Source organism: Calidris pugnax, unplaced genomic scaffold, assembly GCF_001431845.1.
Source record: "Calidris pugnax isolate Ruff unplaced genomic scaffold, ASM143184v1 scaffold28, whole genome shotgun sequence".
In the NCBI taxonomy this organism is placed as follows: Eukaryota; Metazoa; Chordata; class Aves; order Charadriiformes; family Scolopacidae; genus Calidris; species Calidris pugnax.
The window spans coordinates 9,928,940-9,944,125 of NW_015090842.1; the positions used below are offsets into that span (position 1 = coordinate 9,928,940).

At 49.7% G+C, this 15,186-nt stretch overlaps 1 protein-coding gene across 1 annotated transcript in view; it reads right to left on the minus strand.

Moving 5' to 3' along the window:
* Positions 1–15,186, minus strand: part of ANKRD11 (ankyrin repeat domain 11) — a 167,093-nt gene that overhangs the window by 70,101 nt on the left and 81,806 nt on the right. Inside the window, 1 exon segment of the mRNA XM_014942297.1 lies at positions 8,701–8,788. The gene's annotated coding sequence lies outside the window, so the exon portion shown is untranslated.

Here is a 15,186-nt window from a genome sequence, read left to right on the forward strand (position 1 = left end):
AGATGGTGGGCGGCCATCTCCTCTCCAGAGGGATTTCTCCTCAGCTGGGAAGCGGCCAGACATACGGTCTGGTGTGTCCCAGTCACCGTGATGGTCTCGGGACAGTTCCCAGTTGAACGTGACCACTGAACGGGAGATTGGGCAACCCCTTGGCTGCAAAGTGACTGTGCTGGGGCTGCAGCCCAGGGTTTTGCTCTGTAAGTTCTACCCAGCCATGGGACAGGCTACAAGACAGAAGTCCAACCCCTGGATTACCACCTCCTGCCTCCCAAACCAGCTGGCAGAGGAAACTCCAAACGTTCTACCACTGCACAGGCCCATGGAAATTAGGAACTGGGTAATTTTAAACGCTTTCTCGGTGAAAAATGTTCTCAGGCTTAGCTGAACGTGCCAGATAAAGCCTCTGTTCCTGTAAAACCTGATGCACGATTACCAGTCAAGGCCAACGTATTTACCCTAAAATTGGGTAATATTGTTTTATGGTTCTTAATAGTTCAAACTGACAATGCACCGCTCTGAACAGACGCTGCCGAGCAGTTTCTCAGCCTTTCATCAGGACTGCGTAGGCGTTGAATTCTGGAGCTAATCACCTTAGCAACGGCTCTAAACATATGTGCAGTGACATCAGCTGATTTCTGAAAGCTGTAAATAGAGGATAATAGCACGAAAAAATTCTGGATTAAAGCCAAGACCTAAAAAACATACTATTAAAACACTGCCTGTAATTCAATGTATGCAAACTTGTTTGCATCCCTGCTCCCCAAAACCTGGGTAATTACGCACCTACCAGCACAACTGGTGATTGTCCCACCACAGCCTACTCTCAGAAATTTCCCAGGAATGAGGATTTCATAGAAATCCTTCTTTCAAATTTTATTTTAAAAAGCCTGGAGAAAAACCTGCAGATAACCCCACACAGCACGAAGTAAGGCTAAAGGAGACCTGCTCCAACCTCCAACCCTGCGTTTAAAGCCAATGAGTAATAACCTCAGCTTAGGAGAATTATTTGTAAATAAGAAAATAAACAATGTGCTCATGGGCTTTATCACTGACTCACGCAGGAACTACAAGCAGGAACCGTGGCAAACTCTGCCTCGGGGACGTGCTGCCAGGCCCGTGCCCTTGGTAGAGAAGAGTTAAAGCAGCATCAGGCACGAACATGCAGGAGGAACCCATTTCTGGAAGCCCCTGCTGGCGAGCAGACAGCGTGAAAGGGGCATATTCTGAATTACCTCATGTTTGGTACCTCATTAAGATCTTAAACTGTCCGTTTAGGGAGTCCCTCAATCAGCCATCAGCGTAAGACACGAGGACAATATACTTTTTGTTTGCCTTGTTTCGTCGTGACCCATATTTCTGAGGTCTGTTGTGCAGGATGTGACCCGGCCGGCTAAAGAAACCTTTGCGGTGCCTCCATGTTAAGCTGCCTCGCCGGGAGGGAGAGAAGAGGAGAGGGGAGAAACGGGCTTAATAGGATTTTCAAATGTCAAAAAAAATATCTTTAGCGGGCCCATTTGCGCAGAGTCTTAGCACTCGCTGAACTTGAAAGCGAAATTTGCTGGGCGCAGAAACACCGCTCGCATGCTAAGCGGGGCCGAGGAAGGCTGCTCCTGCAGCACAAACCACCCGGGCTCCTTCGCCCTCGCCTCTGGACGAGAGGAGAAACGCAGAGTGCTTCCTACGGCAGGGCCAGGAAGGTGCCAGGGGGCTCGGGGTGCCGGGGGGCTCAGCATCAGCACCCACCGTGTGCCACCCCTGCCTACCGAGGTCCCCTGGGGCCATGGCACGCTGCAAAGGGACCGGCACGTTGAGCTCGTCTTTTATTTGTGAAGCGCCCTGCATTAAAAATAAAAATTAATAAGGCTAGGGAAAAGGAAAATGCAAACTTGACAGCTGCATCAGAAGAAGGATGCAGCACGGAGCCAGAAGCAAGAAATTCCCCCTCCTTTCTTCTGTACGGGGTTGGGTGGTGGTTTTTTTTTTTCTCTGTCAATTAGAGTTGCGAGGAAATTCAGTGAATTGAGATCAGCAGTGTTAATCGTTATTGCCTTTGAATTTAATTAGCATTATTTTTTAACTACAGGTAATTTACAGCGCCTCACCTAAACGGGGAAGTCGGGTAGTGCCTTTTCTGTTCGCTAGAGAAACCACCACACCAAAGATAATCCTGCTATTTGCTTTATGCCTTTAATTTCTGTAATCCATGGTTACCCGTTCCAGAGAGACTGCCATGGTTACTCCCCGGCTCCCTTCATCAAAGGCTCCTGTGTGCGTCTGGCTGGAGCGGCGGCTCTTCTCCTGGGATGCTAAGAATAGCAGAGCCCCTTTTCCCGGGCACCGGGTAAGGTGAGACGCAGGGGAAGGATGAAGTTTCTGGGAACAGCCACGGGGAGAGAAGGGGACGGTGCAGGAAGGGGTCGGCCAGCGCGGGGACCCGGCCAAGGGACATCCCACGCAAGGGGTGCAGCAGCATCTCTTACTTTCTGCCCTTCTTCTGCTTGCACGAGCAGAGGTTTAGGCCCCAGCAGATCTCTAGGATGTCTGTTTGGTATCTTTATCATCTATCTCATATTTTTAGAAGTCCCTCTCCGTAGCTAGATTATTAGAGCCTGTTTAGAAAGGCCTGCAGTGATCAGCAGATCTCTAGGATGTCTGTTTGGCATCTTTAACATCAATCTCATATTTTTAGAAGTCCCTCTCCACAGCTAGTACCACAGATTATGTACCTCAGAGATTTCAGAGTCAAAATTCAGACCCTAAAATTCTGGCTCAGCATGAGAACCACCATCTCCCCAGGTACAAGAACCACCATCTCTCCAGGTACGAGAACCACCATCCCCCCAGGTACAAGAACCACCATCTCCCCAGGTACAAGAACCACCATCTCTCCAGGTACGAACTTCAGAGATTTCAGAGTCAAAATTCAGACCCTCCCCTGGTATAAGAACCACCACCCCCCCAGGTGCAGCCAGCACATCTGTGGGGCCAGGCTCTTGGTGAGAACCACCATCCCCCCAGGTACGAGAACCACGATCCCCCCAGGTACAAGAACCACCATCCCCCCAGGTACAGCCAGCACATCTGTGGGGCCAGGCTCTTGTCCAGCCACAAAGTGACCTGTCACCATCACTCAAGAAAAACGACCGATTCAGAGTCACGTTGTTATGAAGGAGACACGCTGAACAGTATCTCTCTTACTGAGCTGGTTTCTCAGCTCCCTTCTCCAGCCAGCTCTCCAAACTGGAGACAGAACAGTCTCTCTCTTACTGAGCTGGTTTCCCATACAAGCATCCCTTCTCCAGCCAGCTCTCCAAACTGGAGCTGGCCAAAATCTTAAAGCATTTAGAATGCTTTTGCCAAGCTGTACATCCACGGGAGGTAACGGAGTCGCTGCCCAGATGGGGGAGAAGGAAAGACAGAGTCCTCGGGATGGGAGGAAGGAACCCTGGCACTGCTGAATCGCTGGTCATAGGACGTGGGGCCTCAGAGCAGCAATGCTCCAGAGGGATGGTGTTGGTGACACCTCAGACCTTTGCAGGCCCGGGAGCTGGAGGCAACAAGCATCACCTCGTCATCTGAAGACTTTTTCCTGATGACCACAAGGTCCCATCAGAAGCACGTGTGATGCTGAGATGCTGATGCAGCCCAGCACCCCTGGAAAACACCTTCCTGGACTACAGCCCATCCTGCCTCCTGCCAGGTCCCTCTGCAGGGCAGCTTGTGGGTGCTTTGCTTGCTCTTATGGTCTTGGTGGGAGGTGGACACAAGACTGCCTGTCCCCAAGAAGGACACAAAAAGGCCGGTGCCAGCAATCTCATGGGCCTTGCAGCCTGTGGCCTCGCGTCAGAGGAGCCCAAGAAGGATGGGACATGGACATCTCACCTCCCAGCAGGAGCTGTGGCTGCTGCCACCCAAGAAGCAATGACCTAGACCTGGACTCGTCTGGAAGGAGCCATGGCTTAACTGTAAGGAAAACTGGATGTTCAAGGACAGCTAAGAAACCTCAGAAAACCATACAAAAAGCACACACTTTCAGCCTCGTTTCAGGGACCTGTGCCTTTAAAAGCAAAGGCTCAACCACCCAATGGAAACTGGCGCACACGTGCCTGGAGATAAACAACATCATGGGACAGGTAAGCTAGTTACTCATGATTTATCACACCATCTCCCCATCTAATTGCATAGCTAAATGGTCAGTCATTTTAATCCACCCTAAGCAGCTTACGCTTTCTTATGCCGCTCTGCGACGCTGCTCACTTCCTGATTTGGAAATAATAATTCCTTAAGTCTGGCTGGGGAAGGTGTGAAAACCATGGTTTTCGCAGTAACCCTGCACAGATTTTGAGACTTGTGAGATGCACACCCAGGACAGATGTCTCCTGGGAGAGGGTCCCGAACCTCTACTTCATACTCAGCGTTGAGCAAAGCAGAGGATTTTTTTGTGAGGGATCACAGAAGAAATTTTACAACCAGATGCACGCCCTTGGTGCCAGTGCCTATAATGTCAAAACGTGTTTCTAATCGTACCTTGAATCATATCCTTAGCCAAAATCTGTTCCTTATCTTCTTTCAACAAATTAAGCCATCTCCTGCGATACCGCAGGTCCTTGCTCCCTGCTCTCCCATAATCTCACTCATTTCTTCCCTACCAACAGCTCTCCGGTTGGATTTCTCCACTTACTCACCAATAACTCAACAGGAACAGGGCACCCTGATCTGCCCAATTTCTGGACAGTTTTTGATGGCTGAAGATTCTAATGTAGCAGTTATATGATTTTTAAAAAGAATAGTGCTTTCAAAATCCTTGGAGACCCACACAAATGGGGATAAAAAGCTTCAAGGGGCCATCAAAAAAGTGTCCCCTCCCAACCCTACAGCCTGGAATAGTCCAAGCACACGTTAGCTTTTCCACACAAATAGGTGGATAAGCAGAGGTTACCGAACTTTAATCTAAAGACTTAGGGGAAAGAAATCAGGTTTAGGGTTACATCAAGGTTTTTTTTCACCGCTCGAAAGCTGCAGCGGATGAAAGTGAAAGCTCTCGCACGCTGCCGCTCACGGAAACGGCTGCAGCCAAGGGGATTTTTCTGACTTGCAACACCCGAGAACTTTACCCCCACAAACTACCCGTGAACTTAGGCCAATGACCCCAAGTCAAGCTTCAAAAATCATTCCAGATACCGAGCCAGATCAAAAGTCACGAGCTGGAACCGCCTGCCTTTGATACCCTAAACCCCCGTCACCGATACCGGGGCGAGACCTTGGGGGGGGTTGGGGGAGGGGGCTCAGCTCCTCCTCCCGCCAGAAATTTTCTTGAGCTTGATACAAAATTTATTTTACCGTATGTAAAATTCATTTGTGTAGTTGCACACCCCGGTAGGCTTGAATGGGGCGAAGGAGTACTTTTCAACTCCCAGCGCAATTTATTATTTAAAAGCAGTAAAATTACATTGCTGATAGGAGAGCCCGGGCCGGGAGCGGGGGTGATGTAATGGGTCCTGCAGCCCCGCTGGCTGGATGAACCCGCTGTACATTAACGTGCTGGCCGGGGTGGTTGCTCCCATCAATTATTTATAGTCTTCTGGCGCGCAGCCTGGAGAGGGTCACATCGCTGAAAGCTAACTTTATCTTCATTGTTCCCAGCCTCCTGCCCAGCTGTCACTCCGCTCGCTAATTTAATACACCCAGAGCGGTGTGAAAGGATGCAGGGCTGCTGGGTTGGGTCCCTCCCTCCCCAGGCTGGAATAGGAAGGTGGGCTCTTACTGAGAGCTGGTGGGGTCTCCATCATCTTCGTTAAAGTGATGACTTGGCTGCTTAAAAATCTGCATTCGAGGCTTCCCCCGCTCACCAGAATGACCCAAACACAGAGGGTTTCAGGGCAAGTTCATGGCATACTGCAGGGGGGTGAAAGGTGGGACATCAGCGATGAGAAGGGGTTCTCCATGTTTTCCTATGCATCACGGCAAGAACTATTCAATAATGTATGTAAATATCAGGGGAAAAGAGGAAACTCACTTCAGCTCTCCAGGAAAAAAAATGACAAAATTAAAAAAAAAAGAAATAATAATATTTTTTTTTAAAAAAAGGAACAATCTCTCATAGGTTATTATTTCAGCTACAAACTGAAGAAGTGCAGCCAAGGTTTGATTCACCCATATTTCACCAGTGCAGCAAGGAAGGGACAGTGTCCCGTTGTCCCGGCCCACCAGGCAGGAAAGCAGCTCTCAAGGCTGTGTCCCTCCAGCTCCCCAGCACAGCTCTCCCACTGTTCACCCACAAAATCTACCATCATCATATCTCAGACCTCTGAAACACGCTCTTCAACACACTGTTCATTTGGCCCAGTATCTATATTAAAGCAACTCAATTCCAACGTGAGCTGCTCCAGGGTCTCCGTTGCTGCAAAAGATCATTCCCTAGGAAATCACCCCGGCAAAAATCAGGTACGGGACGATGAGCTGCTGCTTTTGCAGCTCCTGTGCTTGGTCCTATCCCATTGACCAACAGGATTCACATGACCCATGTACGCTGCATCAAAAAGTCTCAAATCCAGGTCTCAAAAAGTCAATTCCAGCTTAAATAATAAGGCATTTTTTCAAGTCTTGCGAAGCCAGGAAAATGACCTGAATTTGGGACCGCCTGGCTTATTTCAAACAACAAAAAGCACCCAGGTTAGGTTTAGACGCACAAAACAATTCCGATGAGCATGTCTGAAAACAACGCGGGGCAATTTCATGAAAAACACAACATTTGCACAAAAAGGAAGTTGTTGAAGAAGAAAACAGGGCCCCAGAGGAAACAGATTCGTTCTTCTGCAGCACAAACATGGGCCTGGCAGCGGCTCCTGCCGTGGCACCACGGGGGCTGGCACCCTCCGGCATGGCCAGGTGGTACCCAGCTCCAGGAGCTGAGAGGGGGAAATCTCAAATTTGGCACAGACTCCCCAGGCCACACACGGGTAAACCAAAGGCAACAGCCAAACCATTTCACTTTAGCGCGATTCAAGCAAATACAAGATAGAAATCTGTAATTAACCTTCAATCAGTGAAAACCAGCAACGAGCATTTCCTGCTCTACGAAAACTAGGAGGATTCTGCCCAAAAACTCCAAAAGGGGGGAATCGTGACAGCCGCGGGAGGAAGAAGCTGGTTCCTGTCCTAGAGCCAGCATCACCGTGAGCAAACAGGTTTTGAGCAGGAGCCGAGCCTGGAGCGTGCAGACCACGCGCTGCTCCCACTGCACAGGCATCTTCAGGGCCTTCAGCTCCTCTCCGAATCCAGGATTATTTCCATGGCAACTATCTGGAGAACTTATTAAGTAAAAAAACCAAGAACAGTTTGAACACACAGAACCTACATTCGTAACGTACGAGCTGACTAAATTAGCAGCGCTAAGATTTTTAGTAATCAAAATAGATCATGTTCTAGCGACTCAACCTTCCCTTTGCCACAGCTAAAAAGAAAAAATCTGATAGTAATACCAATGCGGAGGGAGGAGGGGGAATTATAGGTTTTCTAAGACCACAGCCCTATATCAAGCCAAGTCTTATCCCATTCAAGTGGTTCAAGAGACATTATTTTAATATCTGACAGTTCAAGTACTGTTAAACAAGGCTGAGTTTCCAAGAGATGATAAACGTCGTTGCAAGGTACCTACTACAGAACCAAAAAGATGACTATCACATGACACAGAACCGTTACCTGGTACAAAAAGTCACCGAACCGCCTCAAATTTGAACAAAAAACCCACCATGATTTGTAACCCTGTCCTTCCAAGCTTTGCGTAGTACCAGGTATCACTCGCCTGCCCGCTGCCAGCCCAAAGCTGGCCCACACGTGCTGGAGAATTCCACAGACACTCAATATCCTGCTTGATCCCAACCAGACCCCTCATGCCGGGCGACCCAGCAGTGCCAGCCTGGGAAGCCACTGGAGCCAGCTGCATTCTTGCACTCCTCTTCCTCAATTCCCTCAGGCATTAGGTTAAACAGATGAGGAAAAAAATCAGTGCTCCTTTATCATATTTAGCTTGAAAGATTTGTGAGTTTGGAATATCTGCTCTGAGAAAGGGCAATTTGCTTATTAAAGCTAATTTCAAATAAATTCAAAATTAGCAAAACCTGTTGTTGCAACCCTGAAAAGGATTCATCTGTCTCGATTTGATTATTCTGTAACCGAATTCCTGTTTCCTTCCAGGATGGATCTGCCAAAGAGCAGAGGAGGCACGACAAGAGTGCTCAGGAACACTCATAAATGAAGGAATACGTTTCTGCCTCCAGCAAGGAGCATGGTCCCAGCTACACACATCCACTGGGAGATGGCAAGAGGGGACAGGGACACACTAAGCATCGGGCTCACACGTGAGGACGCAGGACCCAGTGGCAGGGTCTGAGCAGCCCATCTGGAACAGAAGCATGAGAAAGCTGAGCAGCATCCTCCACCCCAAATCTGCAGGGATTTAGTGGCTCCAGCAGTGACTCCGGTTCCTCCTCCCAAGCTCAGGGATGAGTAAATTACCAAAGTTTTGCCAGCACTTGAAAACAAACGCTGCCCTAGAATTTCATAACAGCGATTCAGAACGAGAAGTAAGTCTCAACAGGAATGATTTTGAAAGTGCTTTAAAAAAAAAAAAGTGGTTAAATGAACTGTTGGCTCGGTCACCAAGTCCAGCCAGGGAGATTATATGCATTATTGATTTACCTTAGAACAACTTGGGAACTCATTTCCAATGGTTTCTAATGGAACCTGGATTTTCTCAGTCCTAATCTGCCTCGTGAGGTTGAGCCTCCTGCAAGGAAATACAATACCACAGCATTAAAATGGCAGCTGTCAGATGCACAACAGCCCCATTCATTTAATGAAGATAGTGCAATGGTGATAGGGATTTTTAAAGGCTACTCCAAAAGGCTCCTTTGCAATTAAAGAGAGTGGTGAGAAGATGGTGGGGAGGATGGCCTTGGGAGCGCCTGGAGAGAATGGTGCAGACCTGCAAGTCTGGGGATTCACAGAAAACAAAGGGAGGTTATGAAAAGTTTATTTCTGAAATATCAGCTTGCGCGCACTATCTATAGCCCTTTCAGAAGGGATGCTGATTAGTGGTTTGAGCAGAGAAGTGGCAGTTTTGAACCTCAGCTCCCCTTGCCTACTCAGCCACAAACGTACAAAACATTTGGGCAAGTCAGTTTTTTCAGCAGCCACAGCTGTACGAGGCGCAGAGTAATGCTTTGCTTTCTATTCTTAGCAAAGCACGGGATGGAGACAGCAAAGCATATGTACAGCCAGTAAACAATTCTTCCGTATGATAATCAAAGCCATTTTAAAATAGTAAATTCCCATCCGAACAAATTAAGATCTTTATGAGGGTGCACGAGCCATTTGCAGCCCCCGTTTGCAGAGGGAAGGAAGATGGCTTGTGGTGATTTCGGCCCAGGAACAGAGCATCTCGTGAGGAACCAGGCACCGTAACCTCCTCCCCAGTCTCACACCACCCAGTGGGACTCGTGGTGTGAAGGATCAGGCCATGTCCCAAGGACCAAACCCACACGGCTCCGGAGCAGGACACCCCCCCATCTCTGCAGCCCAAGGCTGGGAACACACCAGGCTCCCCAAAGCCTCCCGCTGGGTGTAGGGGATGAAGTGGGGAGCAGGGGAGCCCTCGCCCCTCCAGAGCTGGGGAACAGGATTTTGACCCGGACAACACACCATCAATCCTCAACCTCTGCTTCAGCAGCAGAAGCTTCTCCACTTCAGAAAATGCTTTTTCCTCAACAAAATGCAGGCTCAGCCTTCTGAAATGCTCATCTGTTGTTTCGTGGTTGGTTTTTTTTTTTTTTAACAGGTGGAAAGAGTATTATTCCTTTATGTACCCAAAGCTAAAAGATTCTTCTCAACCCTTAACGGAAAAAAAGGTTCCTTTAATACAAAACCAAGTAGGGAATATCATAGCCCCAAAGGAGGCTTCCAGAAAGGTGTGAGCACAGAAAACAGAAACTGGTAGCAGGAAGGAAATTGTAACATTAGCTCCAGCCTTTGAATGCACACGCGGATCTGCATCACCGAGCACCAACAGTGAGCAGAATATTCAGTGCCAAAGAACAAACAACAACATTTGATCCTCAGCTATTTTCAAAATTCATCTGCAAACGCATCCTGCCTGAAGACAAACGAAAGCCGAGGCACGAGGGCTAGATGGCAATTAACTTGCAACCCTCGCTTTGATTATTCGTAGTGCCTTGCTAGGAAACAAGCACTGCCCTTAGCCCCCAGACATCCTGGGGAAGCAGCCAGCCACTCGCAAAAATCACTGAGCATTATATTCTACCCCTTCTCCACTTTAATGCCTTACCCCGCAGCTCCAGAAGCTCTGTCCTTCCCCCCTCCTTTCCCATCCTCCTCCTCCTCCTCCTCCTCCAGCTCCTTTCCCTCCAGCCAGGGCTGGTTTCCACCTCCCTTCCCCGGGTGGGTGCCAGATGTCAGCCTGACCCCGCGGCCGCCGCTTCGGGTCAGTGATGGGGGTTACGGTGCAAGGGGAGCGGGTTCCCACCTCACCAGGCAGAGACAGGACGGCTCCACCACGCCAGCGATGGGCTCTGGGCACAGCTGGCAAATTTAGTTCTAGGCTGAGGGGTTTTTTTGGTTGGTTTTTGTTTTTTTTTTCCCCCCCAGCTAATGAACTGCCGGCAGCAGAGCCAGCAGGACATTTTGAAAGAGCGTTCACGCACGCCGCAACGAAAGCCTTAGGCACCAAGAGCTGGGTAAGGTGACCCTTGACTATGTTAAGCATCAGTCATTCGTAGAAGTGTCACTTACTGCACGATGGGCTCTGGGCACAGCTGGCAAATTTAGTTCTAGGCTGAGGGATTTTTTTTGTTGGTTTTTGTTGTTTTTTTTTTTTCCCCCCCAGCTAATGAACTGCCGGCAGCAGAGCCAGCAGGACATTTTGAAAGAGCGTTCACGCACGCCGCAACGAAAGCCTTAGGCACCAAGAGCTGGGTAAGGTGACCCTTGACTATGTTAAGCATCAGTCATTCGTAGAAGTGTCACTTACTGCACAAGGGGAAGGGATGACCTGAATGTCTCCTGCAAGAATAATTGCACGTTGAAGGCAAGGGCTAAAGTTTCTGGTGAAGGGATGAGATGCTGCTGTTTGCTGGGGGGGGGGAGATGCCACCACACTCCGAGGAGGACCATTCGAAAGACACTGGGCTGCTGCAAGGAGGTAGCAGAGACAGCCATCGGGGAACTCGATGTATATTTAAAATGAACCCAAGACCTGTGTTCTTGACCAAACTACGCTCCTTGAAGGATGTGCCCCTGATGAAGGACCGGCTCCAAGGCAATGGAATGCAGTTTGCTGGAAGGAAAGGGGAAAGCTTCAAGCCTGACATAAGCCAGGGCTCGGATTCCTCTATCGTTCCGAGGCTGCACCACAGATAAGGCTGCGTCAACTTTTCCATTTGAGCACACTCCCCTCTAAGGTTTACAGTCAGAGCAAAAACGTTTGGGCCAGGTGGAAACTGAACATCCAGGCTCCCAAAGCAGGGAGCTGCCCGTGTGTATAAAACATCACCGTGCCATCTGCCAGGACTTGGTGTCCCTCCACGGGGAAAGGGGAAAAAATCTCATCTTCCTCCCCATGAAATTTTTCACATTCCTCCGCAGCAGATAAGCTGTACCCCTCCGTGGGGCTGCTCATCTACAGCCCAAAGCCCCGTAACATCAAACAACTGAGGTACAGAAACACAAACAGGTTAAATGTTAACCTAGGAGCTAAGACCAGGTGATCTCTAGAGGTCCTTTCCAACTCAGACAACTCCATAATTCTGTGAAATTATAGAATATAGAGAGCTAAGACTAGATGATCTCTAGAGGTCCTTTCCAACTCAGACAACTCCATAATTCTGTGAAATTATAGAATATAGGAAAATTAATTACTTAAGTCACCTCCTAAATTTTACCCCTCAAATTACAGAATATAGGAAAATTAATCACTTAAGTCACCTCCTAAATTTTACCCCTCATTTCTTACAGCCTGTGCACTGGCAATCTTGAAGATCAGAAGTGGTCAGGTCCTATGTTTTGTGACAAGAGGTAATGGGCACAAACTTGAACTTAAGGAGTTCCATCTAAACATGAGGAGAAACTTCTTTGAGGGTGGCAGAGCCCTGGAACAGGCTGCCCAGGGAGGTGGTGGAGTCTCCTTCTCTGGAGACATTCAAAACCCACCTGGACAAGTCCCTGTTCAACCTGCTCTGGGTGGACCTGCTTTGGCAGGGGAGTTAAACTCGATGATCTCCAGAGGTCCCTTCCAACCCCATGTGATTCTGTGCAGAGGAAGGGGGCCATGGGACTGCAGTGCTGGATCCTGACCCCGCACCAACAGCCAGGCTCCAGCACAGCTCCTTCCCAATGCCATCAGAGAGGAGACTCTGGAACCCACCACGCCATGCTTTTGGAGAGGAAGGGAGTTTTTGGATAATAAGGGTGTTTCTTACCAACAGAACCCACCTGCCTGTGGAAAGGGGGGGCAAGGAAGGTAAGGTGGACTCTCTCAGCTGGGTCCCATAGCTCCCAGCCTCTTCCAGACAGTTTTCCCAGTTTTGGGCTATGGCAGAGCGAGAGGCAGCAAACCCAGCTCGCACCCCTTCAGCCTCTTCTTTTTGTGTGTCTGTTGAACTATGAAGATGCTCCATTTCTAAGGAAAGCCCCAGAGGAGCCTGCCTCCCCCACGGCCCCCCAGGCCTGGGGGCTAAAGCCACTGGTCCCTGCCCCGTGGTGGGTGCAGCACCCAGCACCCATCCCCGTGTACTGGGGAAGTTTCGGGGCTTGTTGACGTGCGTGGGGGATGGGGAGGTATTTCGGTACCAGCGAGAGGCACAGCCCTCCCCCCCCCCCCGCATGCTTCACTGCAGTTATCCCTCAAGACAGAAAAATTTTGTGCTTGTTTTTCTGCCGCTGCTGCTGCCGCCGAGCAGCTACGAAATGTCTCCCACCACGGAGAGCCCGAATAAATCCCAGCTCCTGAATCAGCATCTCAAATCAGCTTCTCGCCAACCTCCATCACAATTTCAAACCTTTAATTTACTAAGGCTCAAGTGAAAGCAACGTTTGTGTTTGTTTACAGGCCACAGAGGAGCTCTGAGCACTCGCGGTTTATCACATTTACCCAACAGATATATTCCGGGGAGCCTCTTGGACCGGCCGTGACTTATCACAAATTACTGGTCACAGGTTTTTCCTCCCTGTCCCCACAAGAGCCAGGGGACCAGTCCCCGACAGCCGGGCAAGCCACCCCCACACCCCAGGCTTCCAGCAGCCTTTCAGGGGCACCTGAAACTAACCTGGGTTTGTCTGTTTCCACGTTCAAATGAATAAAAAAAAAAAAAAAACAGAAGGGAGGAAAACAGCCTGAATTTATTCTTCCTCCTCTGTTAAACCTTGGAGAGCTGGACCAAGACCTGGCAGTTTTCTCCTGGTGAAGGACCCTCCCAGGCTCTCTCGAGGGCTGGAGGCTACAAAGGATCTGGAAAACTTTCCCTCGTTACCTTGGGTGAATTTAAGATTCGCTGCTGTACGTCAATGAAGCAACTTTGTTCTTTCTGGAGGGAACGGACAGATTGCAGGAGAAAACTATATCCCAACTGCTGCCAAATTCCACAGATTTAGTTATTAGTAGGCAATTAGGAACCATTATTAACACTTCCTACTACGTTAAGCTCCATTTGCACCGCATCCCTGCGCCAGCCTGGACGTTTCCGACGGAGCATCACTCCGGCTCCCAACATGCACGTGGCATCACGTACTGAAAACTGTGTCTTACTGCTCGCTGCCTCCTGGGCACCTTCTCCGCAGACGTATTTAATGCGGTCGTCTTACAAAATAAAATTGCAAGTAAAAATACAGAGATTAAAAATTGGGCGGGGGGGAAGGGGGGGAGGGAAGAGGAGGAGAGGTAAATAAAAGCGTGGCTGCACAAAGGGAAAAACAATTTTGCTCTTGTTTTTTAACTCACAATCAACATCTGAGCTATTCAGGAAACTGGTGCACTGCCCTCCAACCAACTTCAATTAGGGAATTCAAAAGCAGTCAGACAAAAGAATGCCTGGGAGTTACTGCACCGCACAGAGATATTTTTAGCAAGAGCTGGGAGGCTGTTTGTGGGACACTGCTTTGCTTCTACTGCATTTCAGCTTTTGTATTTACATTTGCAGGACAGTAAGATTTACTAGGTCAGAGGAAAAAGAAAAAAAAAAAAAAAGAGAGGAGAAGCAACGCAAAGGATGCGAATCATTTTGTTTTCTGATACTCTTGGAAGGTATTTCAGCAAAAGCTGATGGAGAGCAGAGTGACACAGAACAAGATCTGCCTCCATCTGCTTCGAAAATCATCTTTCAAGCAGAAATCTCAAGTCACTCCCTTAGAAAAGGGTGATGTAAACCAGCAAACGCAGCCCCTGGAAAGGGTCCGTGTGCCTGGCGGCAGAAAGCAAGGGCTGCCTTCGCCCACAGCAAAGCTGCAGCCGAAATCCGTCCGGTGACCTCTCCCCACCCCCTGGCCACCAGATGGGTTCACAAACAGCACGGCGGCCACGCCGACGCCAGGGCGGGCTAGCGCTGCTGTCACATGAAGATGCTCATCCCAAACCCACAGCCACAAAACGCCCATCAGACCCCCAGAGCAGGGGAAAAGCACAGGGCAACCAAGCCCCAACGAGCTGCTTCTTCTGTTTTTCAGAAGCCATTTCCTAAAAAAATAACGAGGAGTTCCAGCCACCCTCTCCTCTGCCGGTGGGAAGGTGGCTATTGGGGGCCGGGATGTGATGCTCGAAGCCCCCAACCCTGGCAGTGGGGGTGCAGGGCTGGTTTTGGGAAGGCGGTGGGGGCACAGGGCTGATTTTGGGGACGCAGTGGGGGCACAGGGCTGATTTTGGGAAGGCGGTGGGGGCACAGGGCTGATTTTGGGGACGCGGTGGGGGCACAGGGCTGATTTTGGGAAGGTGGTGGGGGCACAGGGCTGATTTTGGGGAGGCAGTAGGGGCGCAAAGCTGATTTTGGGGAGGCACTGGGGGCACAGGGCTGATTTTGGGGAGGCGGTGGGGGCGCAAAGCTGATTTTGGGGAGGCAGTGGGGGCACAGGGCGGGTTTGGGGGAGGGGGCGGGCGCCCCACCGCCTGCGCCATCGGCAGGG